Consider the following 8,166-nt stretch of genomic DNA (forward strand, 5'->3'; position numbering starts at 1 on the left):
AAACAGCTCAGTTGTGATTTTGTTTGTGTTGTGTTTATTGACATTGTCCCTTTTCATACTCCCGCTTTCATATCATCATAATCGTCACTGGTCCTGATGGTCTGATGTTCTGCTTTTCTAGACTTTATGTACCAGAAATCTGCAATAACCATTTTCTTAAAATCTCACTGCAAGTTTTGGACTTATAAACCCTAAACTCCAATATAAATTAATATTTATACACAAAAACATTCAGTATTAATTAATGGTATATATTTGTACACTTATTTCCGACACAAATGAGTTATTGACTCATTTCACCCTAGGAAGAGGAGATCCTGATAAAATGTCCATGAATTTTAGCAACAGCCCTGGATGAGTGTGTTTCTGTAAGAAAGACTTTCAATCTGAAGCCATCTGATTGATAAAATCTGAATGTACTGCACACGCACGCCAGACATGTGTTGAAAGAAGTCGTGATGTGAATGTGTGACCTCAGTGTCTGTGTTATTGTGTGAAGGGTTAATGAAAGTCTGTGGTTTTCCTCAGAGACAGACAGGTGATTTCATGTCACGTTCTTCATTGCAGGATGACCTCTGTGACCGAGACTGTGCTGAATGAATCTCACATTAACAACAAATCAAATGTGTATTAGACTCTCAGACATTTCACTGCAAATTCAATTCAGTGTTTGGTCTTGATTTCCAGGATAAATATTTAAACATTCCTACATTGAGATACTCTATATTTACATGAGAAGAGATTTAGATTTGAGTCAGTCGACAGAAGTTCAGCAGCAGGACACACACCACAGTCTGCAGGACATCAACACCCCTACCCTAGACGAGGAACAACATGGCACAGGAGGGCAACCTGAACCCAACCCATCAAGATCAACAGCAGAGAAGAAGATTCAGGGGCAAAGGCCATTAGTCAAGTGGCCAAAAGCCTGCAACAAGACAATGTGGAAGGAGGCCAACACCGATCTCTGCAACATACTGGAAGGGATCAGAGGCACAGACATGAAAAAGTTGGAAAGAATGGGCGATCTTATCTATGCCTACGGGGTGGAACGATTTGGAGTGTTTGAAGACCAACAAGCTACTTGTTCAATCCCCACCAAGTCCAGAAGGCAGACAGAGATAGATCGTCTAATCAAGGAGAGGACGCAGTTGAAGAAGCAATGAAGGAAGGCCATAGAGGAGGAGAAGGATTGTATAAACGTGTTGCAGAAAGAGATTCAGGGCAGGCTTGCAACACTGAGGAGAGCTGAAAACCTCCTGAGAAATCGCAGAAGGAGCGAGCAAACAAGATCACGCTTCTACAAAGATCCCTTCAGATTTGTGAAGAGTCTCTTCAGCGGAAGTCTCTCAGTGTCAAAGGCCGACATGGAAGAACATCTGAAAAACTCCTGTACAGATGACAGACACCAGGAAGAAGTTACACTCCCACATGACATGCCACCAGTCAACCCACCAGAGCACAAACTGGATATCAGTCCACCCAGGTGGAATGAGGTAGAACAAACCGTGTGTAGAGCAAGGGCCGCATTGGCTCCAGGTCCCAATGGAGTTCCTTACAGGCTCTATAAAAACGCTCCAGCTGTCCTGCGATTCCTCTGGAAACTGATGAGAGTTGTGTGGCAAAAGAAGGAGATACCAAAATCCTGGCGGAGAGCCGGAGGGATCCTTATTCTCAAAGAAAAGGACTCGGCAGAGATCGGGCAGTTCTGACAGATCAGCCTTTTAAATGTGGAGTGAAAAATCTTCTTCAGCGTGGTCGCTCACAGGCTGGTAGGTTACCTGCAAAGGAACAACTTGATTGACATGTCAATCCAGAAAGCTGGCATCTCAGGCTTCTCAGGTTGTGTAGAACACGCTAGTGTCATCTGGCATCAGATCCAGGTCGCCAAAAAGGAGGCAACAGAACTTCACGTGGTGTTCCTGGATCTTGCAAATGCCCTTGGCTCAGTCCCTCACAACCTCCTGTGGACAGCCTTTGACTACTATAGAGTCCCAGCAGCTCTCGCAACCCTTGTCAAGGCCAATTTCAAGGACATCCAACTCTGTGTGACAACAGCAGAGTACACAACAGCTTGGCAACACCTGGAAGTGGGAATCATGGCCTGCTGCACCATATCCCCACTGGCCTTCACCCTGGCAATGGAGGTCATCATCCGGGCCTCTAGATGGACGGTTGGCGGACAGCGAATAAGACCTGGGCTGAGGCTGCCACCAGTCAGAGCCTACATGGATGACCTCACAACTCTCACCACGACCGAGGTTTGCACTGTACGCTATTAAGTAAGCTCCGGGAAAACATTGAGTGGGCTCGCATGACAATCAAGCCAAGCAAGTCCAGAAGTATTTCCATCATCAAGGGGAAGCTGTCAGACCACCGCTTCCACATTGGCAAGGAACCCATCCCAACTGTCTCAGAAAAGCCAGTGAAGAGCCTAGGTCATTGGTATGATGCCTGCCTTAAAGACAAAGAGCAGGTAGAGCAGCTTAGGAAGGAGGTAGCCAGTGGCCTGGAGAACATCAACAGAACCTTCCTTCAGGGCAAGCTGAAGCTCTGGTGCATGCAGTATGGCCTACTTCCATGTCTCCTGTGGCCACTAACCCTCTATGAAGTCCCACTCTCAAAGGTGGAAAAGATGGAGAGGTTGGTCAGCTCATATGTAAGGAAGTGGCCACCATAAGAACAGACCCTGGTCAGCTAGGCAGAGCACAGGACTGGAAGCTGTTGGCAGACTTGAACAAAAAAACTCTGCTTCCCAGCTGAAATTGCAGTCACCAACTGGCGACCAGACCTTGTTCTGTGGTAAGACTCGCTCAAGCTTGTCTACATCATCGAGCTCACTGTGCCCTGGGAGGGTGCAGTGGAGGAGGCCTATTAACAGAAAAGGCTGAGGTACGCAGAACTTGCAACCGATGCGCAACAACAAGGCTGGAATGTAAAGGTACGCCCAGTGGAAGTAGGTTGCAGAGGGTTCATAGCCACCTCAACATCCAGGCTACTCCGGGAGATAGGAGTATGAGGAAAGGCCCACCGGCAGGCATTCAAAGACCTTTCCGCGGCTGCGGAAAAGGGAAGCCAATGGCTGTGGGTGAAGAGAAAAGACTGGGTCTTCAAGTGAGTTGATGGCACCTAGGGAGTGAACCTGGGATGCTGGGATTCACTGCTGAACCCTCTGGAGGTGTCGTGGGCCTATCAGCGAAACACCTAGGAAGGAGGGCGCCCACTTGACAACCCAAAGGGGGCATCACACATTTGACCATCCCACTCAGTCTCAATGGTGCCTCAGATAAGTAGCAATATCAAGTCCAATTGTCCGGAGTTGCTGGGTTACTGCGGTAAATAGTTTGCCACCGTTTGGCACTGAACCTGCATAAGCAACGAAAGTGGGGCCTCTGGCCTTAGTCAAACGGGTTGGCACATATGGTCAGGTCCTGGTGAGCTTGTGGTGTTAGAGATTGAGGTTAGGTCATGTCAAGGGTTTTCACTGAATTACGAGAAAGGAGCAACTTCAGGAGAAGGAAGGACTGAGGAGTAGCGTGGCAGAGGGTGCCATCACTTAATTGACCATCCCACAGAGTCTCATTGGTGCCTCAAGTATGCATTAAGGGATATCAACATCAAGTCCTGTACAACAAATCTTGTTTTAAGCACAAACTTGCTTGTATAAATATCTGCCAGCAATGTAAGAAAAATACACTTGAATTAAGTTAGTAATCGTGCCTCTCTCTAGCATCAGGCCACTACCTGGCACCCTTCTCCCTCCATGAACCCATCTTCCTTGTTCCATTTCCAAAATTAGTCTTTCTGAGCTCTACCTATATCTATTTTTATATATATACATTTATTACGTAATATTTATATTATATATAATTATATTTATATTTTTATATGAAATTGCAATCAGCAGTGTTTGAAAGGCACAAGGCTGAAATCAATTCTGTTTTGAATGTGTGGTTCACAGTTTTGACAGCAGTCTGTTAGCATTTGAACAAAGTGCTGTAAATCCACAGTGTTGTGCAGGTTGTGGTTAAAGTCATGAGATAAGTGTGTAGAGTTTTGAAAACTGTGTTCAAGCAATAAAAAAAGGAACTAGAGTTTGGTCCACATGAACTGCTGCTGTGCAGACTGTAGTTAGTGTTTTGCACATGTGACTCCAGTTGTGCCCACTGTCGTTTAGCAATCGAAAAAAAAAAAAACTCTAAAGAGTTTATTTTGTATTGACAGACAGGTGGCTTGTTTAACAGTTGAGTAACATCAGCCATATGTTTTTACAGTAAAGATCCCTTTACACTTTTGCAATCGTTCAAGCCAATGACTCCCAGAAGATCTCTGTTTATTACATTATGGATTCCCAGCATGTTTAAGAGTTAACAACAGACGGATCCAGCAAGCTTAAATCTGCGCAAATGAAGACAATAAAGATCATCTCATCTCAGTCTTTCTGATGCTTGATGGTTTAGGTACTGTGTGGTCTTTACAACAACACTATACGCAAAAACCACACATTAATAATCATCTATAAACTGCAGACCAATATACTTTAAGCTTATCCTGTGTTTTATTATTTATCAGCTGATTCTTTTAAAGATAATTCTCTGTGTTTTTGTTTTAGAGCACTTCAGTGATACCACAAAGACTTAATCAATAAACATGTATTTAAAAGTTCATGTCCAATTGTGATAGTCGGGGCCAAAAACAGGCAGGACAGATGATGATGATCCAGTGGAAAAAATTGTTTATTCAATAAGGGAAAATAATCTTCCCGTAGCAAGAATAACAAACAACAAAATTAACCACAAAAAACTCCATTGAAGGTTAGAAGCCCATGCTGTTATAAGAGCTTGACAACACTGAACCACATTTTAACACAGCACCCCTTTAAATACATTTTGGCCTCTACCAATTTCCCACAAAAAGGTATATATTAAATAATAATTTAATCAATAAACCTTTAAACCATACTAATATTTTCAAAACATACATTTTGTATCACAATTAACTCAATACAATCAATTATCTAAGAAAGAATAAAGAAGTTAATTACTACAAACCAACAAAGAAATAAACTACTTGAAAAGAATAAATGATATCCCCCTCAGAGTCTGAACATGATGGTATAGTCCAACTTCCTCTGGAATAGCATAAGTTGAGGCTTGAAGCCCCGCCTCTTCCTTTGTTTGCTGGCACATGGAATGTGGCCATTCACTCCACACCAGAACACAAGACTCAGGTAAAAGAAAAACAGTATTAAGAAACAGTATTAAGAAGTGTGCACCCTTCCATACTCAAGTTCCAATAAACTGTCAACTTTTAACATGTCTTGAGATTGTTTATTTGTATACATGAGGGAATCCAAAAAGCAACAAAATACAATTAAACTTCAAACTAACTTAAAATTGGTAGGGCTAAATGCTTAAATGTGTAAGTGGGCTACGTACCCGTCACACTTTCCCCCTCCTCTGGTTTCTCGCCAACATGGCGGGAAAGGAAGTCAGCAGTAAGATTTTCTCTTCCTGGTCGATGGAGAATTGTAAATTGATAGGGTTGTAATGACAAATACCAGCGTGTTATCCTGGCATTGGAGTCCTTCATTTTATTCATCCAGAGCAGGGCTCGATGATCTGTCTCCAAAGTGAAATGTCTTCCCAGTAGATAATATTTGAGAGAGTCTAAGGCCCACTTTACTGCTAAACATTCCTTCTCAATAGTCGAATAGCGTGTTTCCCGAGGAAACAACTTACGGCTAATATAAGCCACCGGGTGACGATCCTCCCCTTCTCCCTGAAGTAACACTGCTCCCAGTCCAATTCCTGAAGCATCAGTCTGCAGAATAAAGGGTTTATCAAACTGGGGACAGTATAACAATGAACTTTCCTGAAGAGCTCCTTGAATATCCCGAAAAGCTTGTTGGGCTTGCTCAGTCCACTTAATCTGGTTCGGAGCATTCTTCTTGATTAGATCTGTTAGAGCAGCAGCTCGTGAAGAAAAATTAGGTACAAAACGACGATACCAACCGACCAGACCGAGGAAAGATCTCACTTGTTTCTTGGTCGAGGGCAGTGAACAGGACTCAACAGCTTGGACCTTCCCCACTTGTGGCCGAATGACTCCATTCCCCAGGACATAACCTAGATATTCAATCTCTGTCTTTACCAGGGCACATTTTCCAGGATTAATTGTCAGTCCCACTTCTTGAATGCGTTTGAAAATTACCTGTAAGTGCTTTAGATGCTCCTCCCAGGTTTTGCTAAAGATCACAATGTCATCAAGATATGCTGAAGTAAAATCAGATAGGCCGTGCAACACCTGGTCCATTAGTCTTTGAAAGGTGGGCGGAGCCCCATGGAGTCCAAAAGGCATGGTCTTAAAATGATGTAGGCCCCAAGGAGTCCGAAAGGCAGTCAACTCTTTGGATTTGGCACTCAAAGGCACTTGCCAATATCCCTTACAAAGATCAACTGTACTCAGATATTTTGCTTCACCCAAGCGTTCAAGCAACTCCTCAATGCGAGGCATGGGATATGAGTCAAATTTTGAAACTGAGTTCAAGTATCGGAAATCAATGCAAAATCTTGTAGTTCCATCCTTTTTAGGCACTAAAACTACCGGACTACACCATTCACTTTTGGAGGGTTCAATCACTCCTAGGGAAGTCATCATGTCTAGTTCTCTTTTAAGAGCTGGAAGTAATCTTTCAGGGATACGATAACTCAGTCTCTTAGGGGCCGCATCCTTCTTCAAGACAATGTCATGCAGGGAACTACACTAACCTTTTCCACTGGTGGCACTTGCGCTACCAACTTTTTCAGTTACTGGCGCAAAATATGATTTGGTCGCACATATTTTTTTCAAGTTATATTAAGGCGCTCTGGTTAATAATGAACAATAATGAAACTGTATTGCATACAGATATGCTTTTTATTTTACTTGCCATCTTTTAAACCACATGCCGCCTTGTTTTCTTAAACGTTGCAGTCAGTGTTTCCCACAGATCTGAAATTTACTTGTGGTGGTAGCTGGTAAAAAGGGCAATCATTACCCACTGACAAATAATGGTCTACTATACATGTGACGAAGAACTAATAATGTGTGACAAAACACAATACTTTGATTTATTGAAAATTAATATTAATTTCACATTATATTTCATTAATCTAAACACTCCAAACTTTCTTTGCCATTAACAAAGCTGACACTGTTTGTCAAAGCACCACGAAAACACTTACTGTTTTTGCACTGATATATGAAGCAATTAGACCCCTTTTATCAAACTCAATATAATACAATACTATGTATAGTATATTAATAGACAGTGCAGGTCTATAGATTATAAATGTGACTGATGTTATGACTGATGTTATAAATGGTAATAATTTCTATTAAATAGGCACTTTTACTGCTTCTGCTCTATCTTTCTATTTCTCTCTTGCCGATTTAAAAAGCTTAATCCACTTATTATTTCAATAATATTATTACACTTATTTTATTTTCAAATCTACTTGCTGTCCCGGTGACAAACTACATTGCTTTGCTCGTTTAGTGCAATGGGCTTGACATTAAGCACTGCTTTTTTGCTACAATCTGTGCAAACTTAATATGGATATGGTTTTAGAAAATATATGGTTTATTAATAATAAGATTATTAAAAACATGTGAGAAAGAAAACGCAGCGCGTGGTCGTAACAAGAACCATCGCCATAGAAACCGAAGGCACGCTTAACTGCACTCGCGGTAGCGCTCATGGCCGTTTTCCGATCGACTCGGGTTATAAACTCAATATTAATCAGACTTGGGACCCAAAGTAATTAAACTAGGACCTAACCGGACCCGACAGACCATTTAAAATATAAACCCGGAACCATACGGGTCCCGCGTCCTCAGTGAAGAAAGACCTCTGCTCAAGTTCAGAAACATGGAAGACACTGCGCTTGCGTCGCGTCGCACCTAATTCATTGAGAAACAGCTGACCATGCAAACGCACACTGATGGGGAGAGACACGACGTGCTTTCACGCAAAATGAAGCCAACGTGTTGATGGCTCAGAGCACGTTATAAAACGTATTCTTAAAATCCACATTTATGTTTTAATAAATGCTCATAGTAAATCATAGCATATTGTCTAAAACATTAGGTAGCACATTTGCGACCCATTAAAAATTAGGGTCG

This window comes from Misgurnus anguillicaudatus, chromosome 9 (assembly GCF_027580225.2).
Source record: "Misgurnus anguillicaudatus chromosome 9, ASM2758022v2, whole genome shotgun sequence".
NCBI lineage: Eukaryota > Metazoa > Chordata > Actinopteri > Cypriniformes > Cobitidae > Misgurnus > Misgurnus anguillicaudatus.